The sequence below is a fragment of the Oreochromis niloticus genome, linkage group LG14 (assembly GCF_001858045.2).
Source record: "Oreochromis niloticus isolate F11D_XX linkage group LG14, O_niloticus_UMD_NMBU, whole genome shotgun sequence".
In the NCBI taxonomy this organism is placed as follows: domain Eukaryota; kingdom Metazoa; phylum Chordata; class Actinopteri; order Cichliformes; family Cichlidae; genus Oreochromis; species Oreochromis niloticus.
The window spans coordinates 35,818,642-35,841,873 of record NC_031979.2 but is presented as its reverse complement, the minus strand read 5'-3'; the positions used below and the strand labels follow the sequence as shown (position 1 = coordinate 35,841,873).

The following is a 23,232-nucleotide window of genomic DNA, read 5'->3' as shown; positions in this document are numbered from 1 at the left end:
ATTTTATTTTATTCTTTTCTATTCTGTACAGTTGTGTACAGTATCTTTTTCTTGTTGTATTCCAGTGATCTCTAATTTTTGCTATATAACTTTGCACTGTCCACTTTCTGCTGTAACAAAACAAATAAAGGTTATCTTATCAGCAGACTGGTCAAATTTCTTCTTAGTGTATTTTATTTTCTGGCATCTCCATTCTGCCATCTCATTTTATACAGATTTTTTTTACACGCACCTGAACCTCATTAGTCTCTACCATTAATAAATAGGTCACATCAAACAACACAATCTAAAAAAAAAGAAACAAGAATAAGAATATTCATGTCACGGTTCTGGGTCAGTTTTGACCCAGTATTTTGAGTTCTTATGTTTTTGGTTTATTTTTGAATGATGGATTGTTTTCTATTTCTCTGGATTATGATTTTATATTCTGATTACTTAGTGATACTGTGTTGATTATTATTATTATTATTATTATTATTATTATAGTAGGTTTAGTTCAGTGTCAAGGCTGTCTCTCTCTGTCTAGTCCGTGTCTTAGTAAAGTGTGTCTTGTTTCCTGTTTTACTTTGAAGGTTCATGTTCATGTGTGATGTCAGCGTGTTCAGTTTTACTTCTCCCCCTGTCTCATTAGCCCTTATTACTTCCAGCTGTGTTCCCCACCTGTGCATGATCTCCCTGTGTTCTTCTGTGTTTATTTAAGTCGTGTCTTTTTATGTTGTAGTCGCTGGTCCGTCTGTGAATTTACCGTGCTTCATTCCGTGTGTTCTCCCTGCTATCAACCTCCATATGCCTCTGCTGACTCTCCTTCATGTTCATGTTCATATTTGCTGTTTTGTAGTTTAGTTTTGTGCCCAGTATAGTTTAGCTTAATCTCTGTTTGTCATTTTTCCCCTGTGCTTCGTGTTCCAATAAACCACCTTCACACCTCCATGAGTGCCTGCAATTGTATCCTCTTTATTTTTCTCCACACGGCTCATCCCACCCGCCGTGACAATTCATCTAATTTACACACCCATTTACACAACTAAATGGTTTGAAAAGTAAAACACTTCATACAGTAAAACTCAAAAGGTTAATTTAAAGAAAATAAACAATACTATGCAAAAAGGAAAAACCCTTCATTTGGTTGCACCCAGTGATGCTATCAATGACATCATGAACCTATTTCACTAGCTGGGCCCACGTCCTCATTTTAAGTTTGACAGCATTTTAGTAGGTAAAAGTGAATGCTTTGACATGAATTGAGCTGCGGTTTGGGGAAGGCCTCGAAGGGGACTGGCGATGGCTCCCAGGCCTGGCAGATCCCCATGTACTAAACAGAAGTGAAGAAGGAGGGAGGGTGGGGCATGTAAACGAGAATGATCAGCTTGCAGAACTAGGGGAACCTATATAGATGACAGCTGGAAGGAGTGTGTTTGGAGGCGTGGTCCTGCTCCTGAAATTCCGATAGATACTCTCCAAATAAACAGGAAGTGCTGGGCCAGCCCCTCCGATACATCATGTACTTAGCAATTAACCACTAGAGAGCTGGACAGGTATGTTTATAAATCATATTATATTGGGCAAATCTCTTACAAATTTGGACCTGAGGAAAGAACTGATTGTGAACTGGGAGGGGAAAATGCTTAAAACTATAAACTTCTATAAACTTTTAAAGTAAACACACGATGCATTTAAGGTTATCCTGTTTGGTTTTTATTTAAGAAAAGAATTTGTTCCACTGTGCGAGGACTGAGTCTGTTTCTTTTCTTGGATTCCAATTTCTCCTGCCTTAGAGAAAATCCTCTCTAATGGAGCAGATGATGCTGGAGTGCACAGAAACTGCAACGCAAGTTTGTACAGATGGGGGTATACAGTCTTCCTGGTTGCCCAGAAGTAGAGTGGATCCTTTGTCCGGGGAATCAAAGGATCTGCCATGTACCTCTATACGTCCGCTGTGGCATCTGTGGTAGCATTCCTTGCTTGCCTCTCTGCCACATGGCTTCTCACAGATCCCACAGACAATCACCTAAAAAGAATAAACAAATTAAATGGCTGCACATTTTGTAGAATAACATTTTCTGATTGGTTTTAAAAATTAAAAGTTTTTTTTTTTTTTTTTTTTTACATTAAAATTGAAGAGTCAAATGTAAGTGTCTCTAAAGATATTTAATGATATTTATATTTTGAAAAGCAGATTTTAGTTTTGTTGAGACATTTTATATTTAGATATTTTCAACAACAGAATTAAAACTTTAAGACATTAAAGCAAATTCTTACAATTGAGAAATTTTTAAGAATATGCTGGAACCCTGTCAATGTGTTATGCACTTCAGGTCAACAAAAGCTACACCTGACTGAGTTGCGGAACCAGCTGCTGGCTCTGGCTGTGAGGAGGTAGATGGGGCAGGAGGGACAGGCATCCTTTGGTATTTTTTGTTTTCAGTGATGGTGGCACATTCTGCAGACGTCCACAGCATTGAATCTTGACTCAAGCAGTGTAGCATTGGTCATCACACTTATTATTATTATTATTATTATTAAACATCTATAAGTCACCTAGCATTCCTGTGAGGTTGATGCACAGCCGGTGGGCTTTGTCATCCAGAACTTGGGGTTGTTTTTTAGCGATTATATACCGCAGCATGCAGGCAAGTAGAATGACCTTGGACCCAGATACTCTCTGCTCTCCAGAAAGTTTAGTAGTGGGCATGTAAAATGAAGAAAGCACCCCCAGGCACTCTTTAACTAAGTGGTACTCTTCGGCAGTGATGGGTGTGAGATCCGTTCTCATTGAGACAAGGGCAGCACTAACTGACTCTCTTTCTCATACAGACACTGCAGCATGGTGTATGTGCTGTTCCACCTGGTGTCCACCTCCTGAAGGAGCTTTAGATGTGGTCTCCCCATCTGCTGCTGCATTTGGCAAAGCTTCTCCTTTGCTGTTGTGTTAGATCAGAAATGGCTTACTATTTTTCGAGCCTTTACCTCTGATCTCCTCAAGTCCAGGTGTGTTATCAATTGGTTTTCTCAGAATTAGGTTCAGAGTATGTGCAATGCACTTTGTGTGGCACACTTTCAATATTTTCGAAGATGGAAATCATGTTTGGTTCTGCATCAGTGACGAGGCATCTGACTCTATTTTGGATGCACCACTCCTCCATCAAAGCCTTTTTCCCCTCAGAAATATTTTCTGCTGTATGTGTCTTCAGAAAATGTCGCACTCCTAGCAAAACTGTGGACGGTGTATCTTGTTCACTGACAAAATGACAGGTCACAGCCAAGTAGGCATCCATATAAACAGATGCCCACATGTCACTGGTGAGACTCACAGCTGTAGCCTTCACTTCTCTCTTTGCTTCCTCCTTTTCCTCCTTGAATTTTAACACCACTGTTTCCTTTAGAGCTTTTCTGGTGGGGATTGTGTAGGCTGGGTCCAACACACCAATAAACTGGGCTGCGAGTCCTTCACAATCCTGTTCACCAAAGCTGCATCAACCATCTGCTGTCTGGTCTGAGTGGGCTCTGCGTTCATGATCCCTTCAATACAAAAAAACCCATTTGAATATGAGTATAAAAATGTGCTTAACTGTCTTGTGTAAGTTGATTAGGCTTTAATGCCATTATTCCCAGCTTGTTCGATAGTCATAAATTATGTTGTGATGTCGGACCTCTCCCAAGAAGTCACAACATGGCTGATGTGGTGACAGCGCTTTTATTGTGACAACAGTCCAACTGTGGTTTCAGCACACTGGTGTGGGACTCATTTGATGTCACTTGGGTTCACTGACTGCTTGGGTTCGCTGTCAGTCTACTCCCAGAGGGGACAGCATTGTGCTTGGCACGGAAATGCCTTAGCATCGATGAGGTGTTATGGTTGTAGGCCAGCTGCTCTTCACAGACCAAGCACTGGACCTAAGTAGTACATGAAGTAATTTCACTCTTATTTGTACAGACATATATATACCGTGTTTTTCGGAACATAATGCGCGCCGGATTATAAGGCGCACTGTCGACGGACGTCACTGATAACGAGACTCTGGCTAAACAAATCGAGCCTCAACACAGTGCTTCTGAAGCAGTGTGTTGTGTGTTTGCGGGAGACAGTCAGGCAGGAGGACAGGCAGGCCACAGGCTTCCATGTCAAACAATGGTCACACTGAGAGGAGACTTACAGACTGGCGAGGTGAAGCCGTCAGAGCTGGCTGAAGTAGTCCTCCCGTGATTGCCTCAAATGGGACGCAGGTGGTTTGGAGGTGGCCCAGCCCGGTGGTGTGGCCACCAAAGCCTCCCATGGCTCCCTGGATGCCGAGCCATGGGCTGTGACAGCTTTTGGCTTGCACTTCCTTTCCATTCTATAATTAGATGGGATAATAATTCACCTAAGGCTGAAAACATGCCCAGACATTACCAATATGTAATTAAATGAAAGAAGAACAGCAAGATTGCGAAAACATCAATATTATAAAGAAAAATAAATTATTGTATGAGAAGTTAGTAGGAAAGCTCAAAGTGACCTCTTTGATTGTATTCAACTCACACTTGGGCTACAGATGAAAGGCTTAGATAGGAGATTAAATGACTTTAGCTTATACTAAACAAAAGCTTGCCAGTGTGATTTATATTACAGTGGTCCCTCGCTATAATGCGGTTCACCTTTTGTGGCCTCTGTGTTTTTTGTGTGTGCAATTTTGCATGCTTTTTGTTTTGTTTTGTTTTAGAGCGCATTGTGTTCTGCATCCTGATTGTCTGTAGACCATTGTCAATCAATCTTGTGCCGTGTCTCCTGTACAGTACAGAATGCATTCAGCTTGTCAAATTTACATAAATCTGTTTTATTTTCATGTTCTGGACCTGAAAACAGGGTTTTGTCTTTGGTTTCATTCTATAGTACTGGACTTACTTTTCTACGAAGGTTTGAACTTTTGAGAGAGTTTAAACAAGAGAGAAAAGTGTGAAAATGTTCATGTCCGTCAGAGAAAAGTGTATAAAGTGTGTAGTGAGGGGTTTTACAGCCTTAAAACATCTATAATAATTGTAAAAAAATAAAGCTGACTACATCATGGATTTCACCTATCGCAGGTTATTTTTAGAACATAACTCCAGCGATAAACGAGGGACCACTGTATATGCACATTGTTAACCATTCCTCGCCGTCAGTCCCCTGACCGTGGTCGGGAGACGCGAGGGGAGATGCTTCCTCCATGGCCGAAGTTTGTCCTCCTTCCTCCATGGCCGAAGTTTGTCCTCCTTCGGGGTTAACTCCCTTCACTTTGTGGAGTAGTGAGGCAGGCAGAAATCAGCCGAGACACCGAAAAGTACTGAAGAGATGAGGCTTTTTAATAACAGTACTGCACTCCCCCAGGTACACTGCATAGGCTGTAGCCCGTTAAAACACTGGTCCCGGTCGCCCTCTCTACCCGTGTGTCTCTCTCTCTCTCTCTCTCTCTCTCTCTCTCTCTCTCTCTCTCTCTCTCTCTCTCTCTCTCTCCTTTTTTCCGCTCCCCGCGTTTCCTTCACGCGCATGCTCACACACACATCAGATACACTCCTCACTGCACCCAGCCACACACAAGACGGCAATTCCCGCAACACTACCCCCACTCTGGATGGCAATTAAACAATAATTCCACTCCAGCATTGTAATGCATAAAACTGGAACACAATTCCCTTTTACCACTTGGAGCCCACAGGAGATAAAAGTGTTAGCCATTACCGCATATAAGGTGAGGTATAGTATCAACTAGTGCACTTCAGTGGCAAAAACGTTGGCTCAAGCAAGGTGTACATACATGTGCAAAATAAAGCATTTCAAGTGTTGTCAAGTAGGAAAGAAATTACACAATTGTAACTATTACATGGCGACCGGGAATAACTAACTTATCCTAGCATCTAGGAAGGCACAAATACAAATGGATAGGTGCATGTAGATAACCCCGTAGGTTCTTCAGATACTTCACTCCCCTTTTTTCCAAATGTAAACACTGAAACAATGAAAAATATAGCTCTCTTAAACCATTGTAGCTAACAGTGTAGGAGGCTGAAACGATTTAAACTTGAACTGAATCTTCAGTCCTACTTGGAACTGTCCATGGTAGGTAGACCAAGCTAAGTGATCCACACCCCATACCGGTCTGGTGCTCTGCGCCGACGAGTTGGTCGCTGAAACTGCTGGCCCAGATGGTCTGGCTCACCCACCACACCCCCACCATTCTCATGGTCTACATGGGAAGGGGACGATGGGACAACCACAACCGGAGCGGGATCAGCTGCAACTGAGACAGATGGCTGAGAGGCGCTGAGGCCATTGCCAGTTGCAGTAGAGAACAGACTGTGCAGACCCAGATCATGGTCTGCTGGGTCATCCTCTAAAGCTGGTGGTGGGACCTCTGTAGGTGACCACAGATGAGCTTGATCAAGGACCCAGGTGTTGTCCAGGGGCTCACGGCAGCGATAATGCTTAAGCTGGTCATGGTGGACAACTTTCACTTTAGACCTTGGGTTCTTCTGGATCCAATTGCCCCAGGACAAAGAATGGTCCTTCATACGATGGGAGGAACTTTTTGACCTTGTTCTTGATGTGACGTGTTCCTTTGATGAGATACCACACAGGATCTCCAGTCTTGTACTGTGTGTGGCAACAGTTCTTGTCATATTGCCTTCTTGCGTACGTGACTGACTCACGCAGGGCTTCCCTGGCAATGAGGTGGGCCAGCTCCAGCCGCTCACGCATTTGCTGCACATACTCTGGAGCTGAGGGTTGGTTGTCTGGATCAGGAGGTAGACCTGCGACAAGGTCCACTGGCTCACTCAGTTCTCGGCCAAACATCATGAAGTTTGGGGTGAAACCTGTAGCACTGTGTTTGGTCGCCCTGTAGGCCATAACAGCGTACGGGATCATCAGGTCCCAGTCCCAATGGCAACGCTCTGCTGTGGAGGCCAGGATCTTTTGGAGAGTGGCATTAAAACGTTCAACCTGGCCATCTGACTGGGGTCGGAATGGCGTTGTATGAGTCTTGTCTATGCCAAACAAACTACACACCCCCTGGAACACATCAGATTCAAAATTGCGTCCCTGGTCACTGTGCAGTGCTTGATCTGAGTGTCGTTGCATCTGAGTGGGTGTGCCGCACACCCACTCAGATGCAATGACCTCGGCAACGGTTGCAGCCCGTTCATCTGGGATAGGAAAGGCTTCAGTCCACTTTGTAAAGTAGTCTTGTATCACAAGCACATATCGGTTTCTGCGCTCTGTCTCATTCAGTGGTCCCATAATGTCCAGCGCAATGCGCTCCATTGGGGCTCCTACCCGGACAGTTCCCATCGGAGCTTGTGGTGTCTTCTGGGGTCGGGCTCTGGATGCACAGCTGGTACAAGTACGGCACCAAAGAGCGACGTCTTCCCTCATGTGATACCAATAGAATCGGGTTCGTAGCCTGGCCACAGTCCTCTCGACACCAAAATGTCCGCCCACTGGCCCCTCGTGCATCTGGCTCATCACTCCTGGTTGTAGCTTGCGTGGCAGTACGACCTGGGGGTAGAACTGGGTCTCGTCAAGGCAGTAGAAGCGACGGACCAGAACTCCATCTCTGAAGTAGAGCCGTTTCCATTGAGCCCAGTATGTCTTAGTGGCCGGGCTGCATGGCGAGACAGTAGTCCATGGGGGGCGCTCACTGCTGGCCTCCATCCAGGCGCGTATGGGTGCAATGTCTGCATCAGCGTCCTGGGCTTGGCTCAGCTCCCCCATGGTCCAGCCATGAAACAGAGAAGCAGTATCGAGAGTTTTAGCCACATATACTTTCTCAGTCAGCTTTACGGTGTGTGTGTGTGTGCCAGTGGAAATGTTCTGGTGTGATATGTCTGTGCTAGTGTGAATTATCTGTTCTGAGACGTCTGTGTTGGTAGGAGTGTTTTGACATAAAATGTCTGACATAGTAAAAGCAGTTTGGTCTAAAGTCTTTATGTCTGGTGTAGGGGTGTTATGACCTACCCCCACTGGACACACCGCTGTAGTAGCTGGTTGTCCCTCCACCCTCACCGGACTCAGCAACAGGGAGCTGGTGTCAGAGTCCAACTCACATTGGACCGCCCGATGACTGGTCCCCCCGAGATGTTTGGAGGGGTCCTGCACTCTGCATGGACAGGACTGGCGACAGGGTCTTCTGGAGAGGCTATCAGCATTGGTGTGCACTCGACCTGGACGGTGGATGATCTCAAAGCTGTACTCGGCAAGCTTCTCGAGCCATCGAGCTAACCGTCCCTCTGGCTCTTTCATTTTTGTTAGCCAGCGCAGGCTACTGTGGTCTGTGCGCACTTTGAAAGGCCGTCCGAGGAAGTACTGGCGAAAACGGGACGTGAAATCCACGACGGCTAGTAGTTCACATCGTGTGGTGCAGTAGTTTTGTTCAGTTCTCGATAGCTTACGGCTGCCATATGCCAGCACACGCTCCACGCCCTGTTGCATCTGTGACAGCACCGCACCGATGCCTGTGTCGCTGGCATCAGTGTCTAGTATCATTTCACCATGGTCAAGTGGATAGCCAAGAACAGGGGCAGAGGTGAGTCGACACTTTAGCTTGTCGAAAGCTGCTTGGTGCTCAGCATGCCACTGAAAATGTGCATTCTTCTTGGTCAGGTTGTGCAGGGGCTCGGCTATAGAGGCAAAGTCTTTCACGAACCGGCGATAATATGAGGCCAGGCCGATGAAGCGTCTGACCTCCTGGATGGACGTAGGTGCAGGCCACATCTGAACTTTTTGAACTTTGCTGGGGTCGGTAGCCACACCATGCTTGGACACCACATGGCCAAGATAAGCAACTTCGCGGCGAAAGAGGCAGCATTTGGCAGGTTTCAGTTTCAAGTTAGCTTGTTGAAGTCTATAGAATACCTGGCCAAGCCGTTGCAGCATCCCTGACACATCCTTAGCCAGCACAATGATGTCGTCCAAGTAGACCAGGCAGGTCTCCCACTGCATGCCAGCCAGGACCCGGTCCATCAGCCGCTGGAACGTCGCCGGGGCATTGCATAGTCCAAATGGCATGACGTTCCACTCAAAGAGGCCTGTCCTAGTGCAGAAAGCGGCGGCCCTGCGTGCTCTAGGCGTCAGCTCAACCTGCCAGTAGCCTGATGCGAGGTCTAATGTGCTGAACCATCTGGCAGTCGAGAGTGTGTCCAGCGTGTCCTGAATGCGGGGCAGCGGGTAGGCGTCTGTTATGGTGCGGTCGTTGAGAGCCCTGTAGTCAATGCAGAGATGGTATGTCCCATCTTTCTTACGCACTATAACGATGGGCGAGGCCCAGCTGCTGCAGCTGCGTTGGGCGAGACCACTCTGTAGGCTGTCGTAGATCTGCTGATCAGCGTGTTGCTGCTTTTCCCCTGCCATTCTTCTTGGATGTTGTTTGACTGGAGCACCAGGACGGGTTATGATGTCGTGCTGCACAAGGCTGGTTCGGCCCAGGTCAGCAGGCCCTGTAGAAAACACATGTCCATAAGTGCAAAGCAAGCGTTTCAGTTGGAGCTGTTCATAGTCATTGAGGTCTGTGGAGCTCTGGGCATAGAGCTCCTGCAGGTGCAGAGGAACCACAGGAGGGCTGGTCAGTGAGTCTGCAGCTGGGGAGACCATGGAGGGTTCCACGGCCTCAGCTGGCTGGAGGAGCCCGGCAATGGATCCCTCCTTAATTGTTACTGCTTTATTGCCGGGGTTAAAAAGCCGAAGTGGGACAGCTTTAGAAGGCTGTGCATTGACTAGGACTCTGGCGATAAGTACTTTGTGCTTCTCAACGAAACCTTTGGTGGGACTAAGCATCATGTCACCTTGAGCTGCTGCACCAGGATGCACATTGCCTTTCACCATATACTCTTGCCCCGGTTCCACCACCACAGTTCTAGCTATTCTCACTGCGTGTGACTTTGTACTAGCTTCGGTTTGGTAGTAGAGCACCTCTTCACCGAACAGGATGATGCGGCGTTTGCCGAAATCAAGACGTGCTTCAGCTTGAGTGAGGAAGGGATGCCCAAGCAGCACCTCATTTCCTGCTATATCTGCCACCAGGAAATCAACATCCACTTGTCGATTGTTGATACTGACAGGTATCTGGGCTTCACCTAGCACCGGCACGTCCCCAGGTCCCACACCAAGCAAGGTCTCAACAACTGAGGGCTGTAGTGGTGGCCTCATGTCTGGGTGGATGGAGTTGTAGTAGGGCAGCGGCAGCACGCTCCTCCAGGCCCCACTGTCCAAAACAGCACATACCTCCACTTCATAGAGGCGCATGGGGATACTCATTTCTTGGCTTTGGCACTTAAGGTGGAGCACGGTGGCTTTTGGGCTGTCCCAAGGGCTACCGTTCAATGTTAAGGCCTTGGTGGTTTTGTGAGGGGAAGGGCACTGCTTTTGGACATGGCCCCAACCTTGACAGTTATGGCAGCGAACCCCACCCCTTTTAAAGTTTCTGTGATTTTTCGGTGTTGTCAAGGGTGCATGTGGAACAAAGCGATTCGGTGAGGGGCTAGCTGCAGGTGCATTCTCAGCAGCAGTCTCATCTTTGTCCTTTTCTCTGACCACAGCAGCTCGGGGCCGGCGTTCAGCTGAGTTACGGGCTCCTTGCTGCATGGCACTGGTTACATAAGATGCAGCCCTTTTAGTGGTTTCGTGTCAGTGGGCTATTTCGTATGCACAGGCAAGTGTGGCTGGGTGCCTCTCTAGCAACTTCTGTACTATTTCTGCATCACCCAGCCCATTGGTGAAAACTTCAACAGCTATAGAGTCTTGTTCAATCTCTGCTCTATCACCATATGCAACAGCCACTTTCCCATAAATGTCATCTCTGAAAACATGCAGGGCCTCACCAGGTTTATGCCTCAATTCTACAGCAACAGCAGCTGCATGGTCAGAAGAAGGACCATATGCAGTTTCCAGTTCGTCCACCAGGCGGCGGTAATCCCATTTGGATGAGCGGGGATTTCTGTGGATAATAGCCCCTGCTGCTCCAACTAGGCAGAATTTTAGCTGAGTTGTCATTGTTTTTTCTGACCAATAGTTGGCTTCAGCGCAGCTCTCAAACCTGTGCGGAAATTCCTTCCACGGTGTGGTGCCGTCATATTGGCCCGGACGTAGAGTGGGGACTCTCTCTCTAGGGTCACCGTCCTCTTCACTGTCAGATGGTGGCTGACGGGGCACACAGCGGGTCTTGCCTGGTTTTGAGCGGGGTTTATGCTGTGTAGTGGTTTGCCCATAGCTTATGGCTTCATTAAGGCTACTGGAAGGCACACATTGCATGGGTGTATTTAACATTGCATTAAATTGAGCCGGTGTGCTGTGTACAAAACTGTTCATGTGAGCGGGGGAAAATGGGTTTAAGTCTGGATAGTGCATTTTCATTTGGGGAGTAGGAGCTGGATAATAGTTCATGCTGCTGCTGCCTGTGTTTCCCTCACGGCCGTAGCTGCGGCATTCAGCATCGACGAAGGGATTCGTGCGGGAAAACTGCGGCTGGGCAGGACCATCGGGCGGCGCGAATACATCCTCTCCATTAGCGTGTGTGTTAGTACAACTTTCGGCACACAGGAATGGGTTGATATGTTCACATTTAGTCACAGCTCTGTCTCTGTTAGCTTCCCTAATGCTCGCGGCACCCTCGGAGACACTGGTCAGCGACATGAATGGGTTGGAGTAATTGGTCTCAAGTCCGTAGTTTTCCCGAGAATGGCGAGCAGCGGCCATCGCGAGTTAGCTTAGCTATGGGCCAATACACTTGTAATTACGGTCACTCGGCTTTATCGTTAGCCGCTTTAGCCTGTCGGTTTTTCTCAGTGCTCACCACTCCTTTGACAGCGTGAAAGGGTCCCTTCGTGGTCGCCAGTGTTAACCATTCCTCGCCGTCAGTCCCCTGACCGTGGTCGGGAGACGCGAGGGGAGATGCTTCCTCCAGGGCCGAAGTTTGTCCTCCTTCGGGGTTAACTCCCTTCACTTTGTGGAGTAGTGAGGCAGGCAGAAATCAGCCGAGACACCGAAAAGTACTGAAGAGATGAGGCTTTTTAATAACAGTACTGCACTCCCCCAGGTACACTGCATAGGCTGTAGCCCGTTAAAACGCTGCTCCCGGTCGCCCTCTCTACCCGTGTCACACTCTCTCTTTCTCTTTTCTTTTTTCCGCTCCCCGCGTTTCCTTCACGTGCATGCTCACACACACATCACATACACTCCTCACTGCACCCAGCCACACACAAGACGGCAATTCCCGCAACAACATAAACGAATGTTGGATCTTTTTGTATGGTGACCTTCGGTTTTAGAAAGGTGCCCTCAAATAAAATGTATTATTATCATTACTATTATTATTATTAAATAAATATTTTCAGAGAGAGAACTGTTTGGGGGTGGAGTTGATTTGGTCATGTGTTAGTCTTGCTTTGCAAGACAAGCTACAGTTAAAGATTCCTATAAGTGGACAGTGGACGATTTGTCATGTCCTTAGGGATTGTTTTTTCTCTTCTTCTTTACAAACTTTGTTGAAGAAGTGGTTTAGCTGTTTAGGTTTAATTACTTATGAAGAGATTTTGATGCATGCTCAATCATCCAGGTAAGGAAATCCCAAAAAGTTGATTCTGTTCATCTGGATTTAACGTTTCTCCGAGAAAAGTCACTCAGGAGACCAAAGAAGTCACTTGGACGAGTTACAAAATGTTTCTCTCACTGAAAAAGCTATGTCCAGATGAACAGAATCAGCTTTTTGGGGGTTATGAAGAGATTGTAAATTTTTATTTGAAAGGTATAAGAAGACAAGATTTGTTATTAATAATTACTTTAATATCTTTGGTAAAAGGTAAAATCTGGTATGTAAGATTTTTGGTTTGTATACCCATGAATTTATATGATTCAGGATGTCCTGCTGTAACATCAGGTCTTTTATGTTGACATGTATTGTGTTTTTTTTTTTTTTTAAATGATGTTTGTTTTGATAAATGAAATTTAAAAAAAAATCAGTCCTTATGAGTTTAACATCTCCAATGCCCCAAGGATGATTTATGGTTAGGATTCGGTTGGGTTGGGTGGGGGGGGATCAGTGGGAGGTGTGAGCCTGTGGGCCACTGAAGTGTATTTTAGTTGTTGCTTTTGTCTTCCCTCCTTTTGGATAGGTGAATTTGTGTTGTACCTTTGCTTGTTGTTTTGATATTGATATAGGAGCATTGCCGTCTCTTTGTGTTGAAAAAAGTTTATAATTTAACCGTTTCTCCCTTTGTGAGGGAGAAAAGTACCCTTTTTGATCAATGGTGTATGGCGTGTAAAGCTACTGATCAGTGTGTGAGTTGGTACTTGTCAAGGATTTTAAGAATTCCCTTAAAGAGCCAAAGCCATCCACAAAGCCAGTTTTACTAAGCATGAGCCGTGTGACTCTCCAGGGAGAACTAGTAAAGTGTCTGTTGCTGCACAGAGCCAAAAGGGAGGGGTTCTAGTATCTAATGCTAGGACAGAGACTTGATAAGTTTTTAAATTAGATATTGAGTCTGTTAATATGTGACATTTTTCATACTGTGAAATGTCTAAATCAAACTAAGGTAGACTAACTGTGTTATTTAAAGACTGCATGAAAATCCTCTGCAGGTTAGTGCAAGATAAACAGGTTAGTTTGTTGTACTGTGATGGGTTTAAAGTAAAGAACAGTGTTTGACTGATGCACAGTGCTGTGGCTTCATGGTCAGAGTTAGGTAACATCAAGTGTAGCAGAGATTCATATGAAATTTAGCTGATGATGCTTAGCTCCACTGACTGAATTCCACCTTCATACCAACTTTATACCATCTAGGAAAAAAACATAATAAACACTGACGGTAGTAGAGGATGGAAATCAGCCAGGACAACTCATAAAACATCTGCTGACACCTGGTTGAATTCAGTTGTGTACGTCTACAAAGAGCAGCATGGCCAGCTGATCACAGCCTTTACACAAAGAAAATCTACTGGAGCTCTCAATAGAATAGTAGTCCTTCCACCGCCTGACAATGTTCTCAGTCGAAATCAGCAGCGCTCCACCTGCACTATACACAGTTCCCTTCCTGAGTCGCCTGAAGGTTTGCCAGAATCTCTTCGAGGCAGTCCAAAAGTCTTTTTCCATGTCCTCTCCGAACTCCTCCCACACACAAGTTTTTGCTTCAGCTACTGCACAAGGCACGTTCCGCTTGGCTTGTCAGTACCTATCAGCTGCCTCTGAAGTCCGACAGGCTAACCAAGCCCGATAGGACCCCTTCTTCAGCCTGGTGGCTCCCTTTACCTCTGGTGTCCACCATTTAGTTCAGGGGTTATCACCACGACAGGCACCAACCACCTTGTGGCAGCAGCTCGGACTCAAAATCCCCAGTCTCCCTCAAAAGAGGTGTTAGTTGAAGACTCTAATAAGGCTGAGTACTCTGAACCATCGTTCGGCCCATCTCCAGTATTTCTTACATGTTTTAGCCATGATCCCATCATTCCTCTTGATTTCCTTTATTTAATAATTTACAATGTGTTTTAGGTTTTCGGTAGAAATAAGCAGAACACCTTTCATTTTTCATGTATTCCTGCTTCTGCACCTTAAACATAAAAGCTTTAGCACTTTTCTCAAGAATGTCACGCTGTCTTATGTGAAATTACTAAATAATCCCTCTCATTAGAAATATCAATAGAATATATATTCTCAACTTCTTTCTGTGTGGAATTTAACATTCTATTTGTAATTTTTGGACTTTCGTTGCTGTATATTTTGCAACATTTTATTATATACCGTTTTATTCCTAGTTTTGTGTCTTTCCACCAATCTACAAGGTTGGATTTTTCAACTCTACCCAGTCCTTTAAAAGGTGCTCAAAACTACATCTGAAATAAGTATCTTCCTGTGCTAGAGAAAAGCAATTAGTTATCTGTATGTTTATTTCCACACAGGCATCTCCCCACTCCAGATTAGTTCCCCCCCACACACACACATCTGAAAGCATACTGATTTGCTCTCCTAATATTTAGACTGTAGTATTGATATTTTAACCTTTGCCTGTTGAGTTTTGTAATCTGGCTCATGATTTTGAAATCCACCATGTACATGAAACTTTTTATGTCCTGTTGCAAAAATAAAGAAAATTGCATCAGGAAATAGGAACAGTAGTCAATTTTTCAAAGCATCTGGATTACTGAGGTACACTTGCAAGAAGAGCGAGAGGAAGAAAGATCCCTCGTTTCCTCCACTTTTCTTCTAGAGCAGGGGTGGCCAACTCCAGGCCTGAAAAATTGCAGTGGGTCACTTCTGTCAACAAGAATTTGTCTGGCAAGTGATATTCGCTGATCATCAATGAAATACTCTAAGTAATCCATGTGTCTTCATCAGCAAACAACATTAATTTGAAGTGAAACTGCCTGCTGGGAAGTTTTATTTAAACCTGAATTTATGCATGTATTAGCTCTAATTTTCCTTTAGGAAACAAGCTTACTTTAGGCAGGAATTGTCAGTGGTGTTGGAGGGAGAAAGGACCCAAAATGCAAGCAGTGGATGAAATGCTAGTGAAGTTTATTTACAAAAGAGGGGAAGTGGCAAAACAGGCAATGAGGGAGAACAATAAACTAAAGAAACCTAAACTGGGAAACCTAAACAACAAACCTGGGATGATACCAAAAGGGATGAGAGGCAGAGAGATGCAGACGAGGAACAGGACACCATGAAACACAGATGAACCAGCAACAGGCAGGAGAACACACAGGGTTTAAATACACATAACAGTAATCAAGGGATGAGCAACAGGAGGGGAACACACCTGGGAGAAATCAAAGCTGACGGAACAGGGGAACGAAAACTGAACACACTCACGAGACAGAGACCCAGAGGTGGGACCAAGTCATTGTTTTGCAAGTCTCAAGTAAGTCCCAAGTCTTTATCCTCAAGTCACAAGTCAAGTCTCAAGTAAAGTCAAGCAAGTCAGAGTCAAGTCGCAAGTCAAGACAGAGAACTTTCAAGTCAAGTCCCAAGTCCGAAACTTTGAATTTCAAGTCCTTTCAAGTCTTTTTTTTTTTAACCCTCTGGGGTCCCGGGTATAATTGGCCGTTCTTGACTACTTTTGATTTTACTTCTATATTTCACCTTTAAAATATGTTTTTCTTGCCTTGTTTGGTATCATTATTTACAGCACAACCTCAAATATCTGAAATTTGAGTTATTTTTTTCATTTTGGTATACTATATTAGCACAGTTGATCTAAATTCAGACAAAAAATTCAGAATCCGAGTAGAAAAAAGTTATATTTTTTTACATGTTTAACGAATCATTTTCATAACTTGAAATGCAAATAGAAATTGTACATTTCTAAAAATTATGCACAAGTTTTGCAAACAACAAAGTTATATGGTACTATTTACCTAAAAATGCAGCCAAGGCCTCAGGCGTTTTTTATATAACCATTTAAATCTATTTACAGAACAATCAGGTGTGCTGCATCAAATAAGAAGGCACACAAATTATTTGTGCCAGTCCAAAAAATGTAGTTTGTGTTCAGTATAAGACAGAGGAGAACACCACAGGCCTAAACCCTGCAGGTCTGACAACTGGAGGTGCAACAGTCCAGTTTTCTATGTGGAGACAGCGTTTACACTGGAATCTGCCTTTGACAGCTTTTTTAGATCAAATATGAAATTCAGCAGTCTAACCGACACACAATACAAAACAATAACTACACAACAAACTAACTACAGCCTCCAAACACGCTAAACGTCACTAATGTCTCACATATGAAAACTCTCTCTCGCTCTCTCTTTCTTTCGCTCGCCCGCTTTCCGTCGCGGGTGTCACTCCTAAAAACTTCCCCTTCTCCCTAAACAACCAAATGTCACATGTTGCCTTATCATTTTTTTGATTGGCTGACATGGTAAACTCTAACACCAATAGGAAAGGGGTGTTTTTTCTTTTTTCACTCGCAAGTGGAGAGCGTATGCTAGGCTGTCTGTAGAAAACGCCGTTTTTGTCTAGCATCCCTGTTGAGAATAACCTTTGCAAATAAACAACAGCTAATAATATAAGATCAAAGTATTTTATTTGATGTATTGACATAAATGACAGAAGAAAAAGGCCATGTATAGCAGGACTACTCAATTACACACTAAGGTGGGCCAGATTTTCTAACCAAAAAAAATTTTTTTCCCTGGCTCAGACATGCAAAAGTTAAACATGACCATACACTAATTGCAAATTAAACACAGTGATTTTGAATTGTGATGTGATGGTAAAATAAATATTTGTCAGTCTAAACTGGGTTAAATCTACGGGGTTAATGATGGGGAGGAGACGGAGAGAGACTGAGTACAGCTACAGAACCCACTTTCTGAAACGGACCCTGCTCACCATTCACCGACAATTCTGAGCTAACAAGTTGCATGTTATTCTTGGATGCGCTTGCAGGACCGGATTTAAAATAGCATGACAAACATATCATACCTGTTAAAGCCAAACAGTATCATCAACGTAGCCCGAAGAACATTTGCTAATAAGATGAAGTTAGCTAAGTCAGCTGTCTCATCGTAGCAAAAAAAAAAAAAAAAGAAAAAAAAGCACCACCTACCGTTCTTTATGCAACTTCAAATGTCGGACAAAGTTGGAAGTTGTTCCATCTCCGTCTGTGATTCTCTTCTTGCATGTTTTGCATATTGCATTTCGTTTTTTGTTGACTACTTCGTAGTTTATGTACCCGAAAGAAATTACTCTTGGGAGCATTTTTGGCTCGAGCGTTTTTGTTCTTGTTTTTTTCAAATCTGGTTAATTTGATTGGCTGTGCTACAGCACACGCTCACATACATACGGAGTGTGGTAAGAATGAATGAATGAATAAAGTGAATTAATGGTCCGCACTTTTTATATAATATGTATGTTAAATTTTAGATTTGGGTAAAATATCAAGTCTTTTCAAGTAAACAGGTTCAAGTCCAATTCAAGTCCCAAGTCACTGGTGTAAAAGTCCAAGTCAAGTCACAAGTCTTACAACCTTTTTTCAAGTCAAGTCTAAAGTCATAAAATTAATGACTCGAGTCTGACTCGAGTCCAAGTCATGTGACTCGAGTCCACACCTCTGCAGAGACCTTCATAATAAAACAGGAAACTCACAGACACAGAACCAGACAAGACACTGAACTGAACGGACAGATTCGCAAACAGACGGTGTGACACCATAGACAGACAGAGACACAGACGCAGACTCATAATCAGGCACATTGACATCATGGACAGACGGGGGGAACATGGAAGGAGGATCAGGACGGGCACAGAACAGAAACCTAACAAAATGGCGAAATAATAATTAAATACCTAATCAGAATAACAAAAGCATAAAGAAACACAAAACACTGAGTCAACAGGCTCAGGACCATGACAGGAATAGGCTAAGTCTAGTACTGTTTTACACCTTGACTGAGGAAACAGATTATTATTGGCCTACATTAAAGGCTGTTTAAATCTGCCCCAAAATGTTACTGTCCAATAAAGGAGAGGTGGAAATTGATTTAATTTCACAATAGATCATAGTGAAGCTATTTGTATTGGTTTTGGTGGTATTCTTGGTGCATGTTTAAGTCATGTCAACAAAAAGCAGTTACCACATAAAAGTGGTGTACACATGCAGCTGTGCTTTGCTTTTTGTTGACACTAACTCCCATAAAATCGTTCATGCATTTACTCCTGGTATTACTAATAATTACTGTTATTAATAAAAGTAAATCTTGTTGCTGTGTCTTTCAAACTATGTTCACACTAAAATCATATACATGTGTCTAGTTTTTCTAGACACTGATGTAGGCTCTCCAATCCTAAAAATGTAAAAGACAATAGGTAATACTGAACAATAGAATTACTGACACAATTTAATAGATCTATGTGGTTCATTGAGGAAAAAATGGAGAAATAGGCTAAAAAGATTTAAACATTTGTAAGGAAATAATAATGAAAAACACATATAGTTTGCAGTTTCTGTTAATAACTAAATGCCTTCTAACCTACAAGGACACCTACTTAGCAGAATAATCTGAGTGTTTGTTTGAGGGTTTCCAAGTTTCCATTTTCACAGTTTTGTAAACTTACAACTGACTTTCAAAGAAGCTGCCACAAAATAATCTGAACAATTACATAAAAAACAAACAAAAAATGACCTATAGAGATTTTTGATTTGTTCCTCTCAACTTTGGAAGGCAATAGGCAATGGCAGGATTTTGTGCAGAAAAGGAGTGAAATTTCACACCAAATGCTTTCAATATATCAGAACAATACATCTTCATCTTCTACAATATATCATCTCTAACAGCATCACCATCAACACAGGAGCACCACAGGTATGTGTCCTCTCGCCACTACTCTACTTCCTCTACACTTCAGACTGTGTGGCCACCCACAGCTCCAATACCATTGTGAAGTTTGCTGACGACACAGTGGTGTTGGGTGCCATCTCCAACAACGATGAGGCGGCCTACATGGATGAAGTGAAGAATCTGTCAACATGGTGCCAGGACAACCATCTCCAGCTGAACGTTGGCAAGACCAAGGAGCTGGTGTTGGACTTCAGAAGGAGTCAGCACAGAGACTACAAGCCCATTATCATCAGTGGAGCTCCAGTGGAAAGTGTGCAGTCCTTCAAGTATCTCGGTGTCCACATCTCCTCAGACCTGACATGGTCTGCCCATTTAGGTCCAGACCAAAAAGGCTAGGCAGCGCCTGTACCACCTACGACAACTGAGGAAGTTCAGGGTCTCTCCAGAGATCCTCAAGATTTTCTATACAGGCACTGTGGAGAGCATCCTCACACAGAACATCACATCCTGGTTTGGGAACAGCTGTGTTAAGGACCAAAAAGCTCTTCAGACAGTGATCCGTACAGCAGAACGCTGCTGCAGGATTGCTCTCCCCCCGCTTCAGGACATCTACACCAGGAGATGCCGGAGTAGAGCAGCGCAGATACTGAAGGACCCGTCACATCCTGGCAACAAACTGTTCCAACTTCTGCAATCCGGTAGAAGGTTCTGCATCATCCGGGCAAGGACAGAGAGACTCAAGAGGAGCTTCTATCCCCAAGCCATCCGGGCCCTAAACCAAATCCCCCCCCACACACACACCCGCCCTCTCACATCATCCATAAGTGACTGAGACAGGACTCTCTTCCAGACACTCTAAACCCACCGGCACAATGTACATTTCAAATTCCTTTAATTTTAAATATGTCCATATTGTCTATTCTGTAAAATAGTCAGATTGTCTATTCTTATTTAATTCACTTTATGTACAGAATTCACCTGCTTGCTGCATACATGCTACTACTGCACATTCACCTAATGTATATATTATATATAATGTTCCCTCCCCCTTTTTTTTGCACAAGTCGAGGAGCGTGTCACGTTACATTTCACTGTGTTATACCTGTATAACTATGCATGTGACGAATAAAGAACCTTGAACCTTGAACTTGATGAGAGCCTGATGAATAACAATGTAAGCTACTATTTTGATATATATTACCTATGACTGGTACTGGATTTTGTAAAGCCAGTTATCAAACTGAAAACCTGTGCTGTTAGACCGGGGGTCTGCAACCTTTTACACCCAAAGAGCCATTTGGACCCGGTTTCCACGCAAAAGAAAACACTGGGAGCCGCAAATACTTTTTGACATCTAAAATGAAGATAACGGGACTTCCGGGTGTCATGGCGTAGTGAGAGGACGTGTATGGTGGCTGCTCCCTACAATCAGGATAGATAACACCGAAAACTCGTCAACAGACAACTTCATTGAGCAAGACAAAAGTAGTAGGTGAGGAATAAGGCAGAAGGAAGCCAAAATGCCAAGGGGACAGGACAAAGCCACTTCCTCCGCAAAAACAAATACTAACAATGCAACAGGACAAGCTTGCACGAGCCCTGACAGTATAATTAGTGACTCAGCTGGCGAGCTACTAAAAGCTATCGAATTAATGAAAACAGAAATGAAACAAGATAACGAAAGGCTGAGACAAGATATTAACACGCTACAGCAGGAGCTGGGCGGAAAACTTGACAAAATTAAAGAAGACATAAAAACTCTGTCGGAGAGAATGGGGGAAGCTGAGGATCGAGTGGGAAATATAGAAGACATGACATTGGAGTTAACTGAAGCGCTCATCCAAAGCTTGACAGCACAGAAGTTAATTCAGAACAAGCTGGCGGATTTAGAGTCCAGATCCCGCAGAAATAACATACGCATGTTTGGAGTGGAGGAAGGCGCCGAGGGGAGATCCGTCCAAGACTTTGTCTCGGAGTTACTACAGCACGAAATACTTATCCCAGACGGGCTGGAACTCAAGATCCAGCGGGCCCATCGTATTCCCACACGGAAAGCGCGCCCTGGAGAACTCCCACGCCCGATTCTTATTAATTTCCAGGAATTTACAACGAAAGAACTTATACTTCGAGAAGTTTGGAAGAAGAAGCAAATTCAGGTGAAAGGCAAGATGATTTATTTTGATCATGACTATGCACCAGACATTGTCCAAAAGCGCAAACAATACAGAGAAGTTAAACGGATACTAAAGGATGCGGGTGTGTGCTTCCAAACCCCCTTCACGAGCATGCGGATTCATTGGCGGGACGGAGCCAGATACTACAGCAGTGCACGAGATGCGGCTTTGGAGTTGCAGAGGCGAGGATACGATGTACAGATCCCGGCGGAATCTGAGGAAGAAGACGCGTTAATTAGAAGGTGTCGAGAGTGGAAACGGGTCCCAATTTCCAGTCGAGAGCAAACTACTTCCCCGGGGCAGAGAGCTAAAAAAAAGCTGAAGGAATATCAGAGAAATGTTGAGTAGTTCAGGGGACATCTTTCCCCTGTAACTGATTAGAATACCATAGAGCTGCCTCATTAATTCAAACCACGGGAGGAGCAGCACCGGATGGAGGTAAATACGTTGGACTATAAGATGGGAACAATATTTTCAGTTTTCAAACTTTCTATAGGGCCCTCCCTTTATGGAGGTTTGTACCCTAGACCTACCAACGGGGTCACGGGGGGAGATTGCCCTCTCCAACTGATTGGGAGTCACAAGTTCTTGATCACTTTTTGTTTTATGTGTAGTAATATTGTTTTTTGTTTTTTCAACTCTGAGGGGATGGTTACTGCATATTGCACAAGTCATGAGTGGTGTAGGTAAAATAAACATTATCTCGATCAATATCAACGGTCTGGGGAATCCGGTTAAAAGGAGTAGATTGTTATCTAAATTGAAACGACACAAGGCGCAGATTATATTCATTCAAGAAACTCATATGTCGAAAGAAGAACATGAAAAATTTAAAAAGTTTGGCTATGTAAATATCTTTTACAGCTCATGTAAGAATAGCAGACGAAGAGGAGTTATAACTTTAATTTCTAATACGGTTGATTTTGAAATGTTAGAGGTAATCTGTGATAAGGATGGTAGATATGTCGCTGTTAAAGGAAGGATTAGTAATAATGTGGTATCCCTGATAAATGTGTATGCCCCTCCAGAGGGCAACCCAAAATTCTATCAAAAATTATCAGAAAAAATTATTAGTTTTAGTGAAGGGACTCTGATATGTGGGGGCGACTGGAACTGTGTATTAAATCATACTAAAGATACTACAAGCTTAAAAAGACGCAAAAATAAGAAATCTAAGGCTCTTAATTTACTTATAAAAGAAGTAGATCTTTGCGATGTATGGAGAGAATTACACCCTCTGGAGAAAGACTATACACATTACTCAGTGGCCCATAAGGTACACTCAAGGATAGACTTTTTTTTGATAAACAGAAGCGATAAATATAGAGTCATAGAATGTAGTATCGGTACAGCTGATCTGTCAGACCACAACGCCATACACTTGACTATTCACTTAAATAATCAGAATAAGAAATCATTGTGGAAATTAAATACTGGTATTCTTAACAATGAATCTGTGGTACAAGAGATTAAAAAAGAATTACAACTCTGTATTGCTGACAACAAGGATGAACAGATGGATCCAACAATAATTTGGGATACTGTTAAAGTAGTAACTCGAGGGTATCTGATATCAAGGACTACCCATATCAAAAAAATGAAAAAGCTCACACAATTCAAATTAGAACAACAATTAAGAGATTTAGAAAAAAAACAGCATACAGACTTGACTGCTGACTTGGCTGAAAGAATTAAAGATGTAAGAAAACAACTAAATGATCTGTCTATGGAGGAAATAGAGAAGAAACTGAGATTCACAAAACAAACATTTTATGA

The 23,232-nt window shown here is 43.7% G+C and overlaps 1 pseudogene; it reads left to right on the top strand.

Annotated features, from left to right (window-relative positions):
- Window positions 1-15,481: 15,481 nt before the first annotated feature.
- LOC102076156 (transient receptor potential cation channel subfamily V member 1-like) overlaps window positions 15,482-23,232 on the top strand; it is a 34,963-nt pseudogene continuing 27,212 nt past the window's right edge.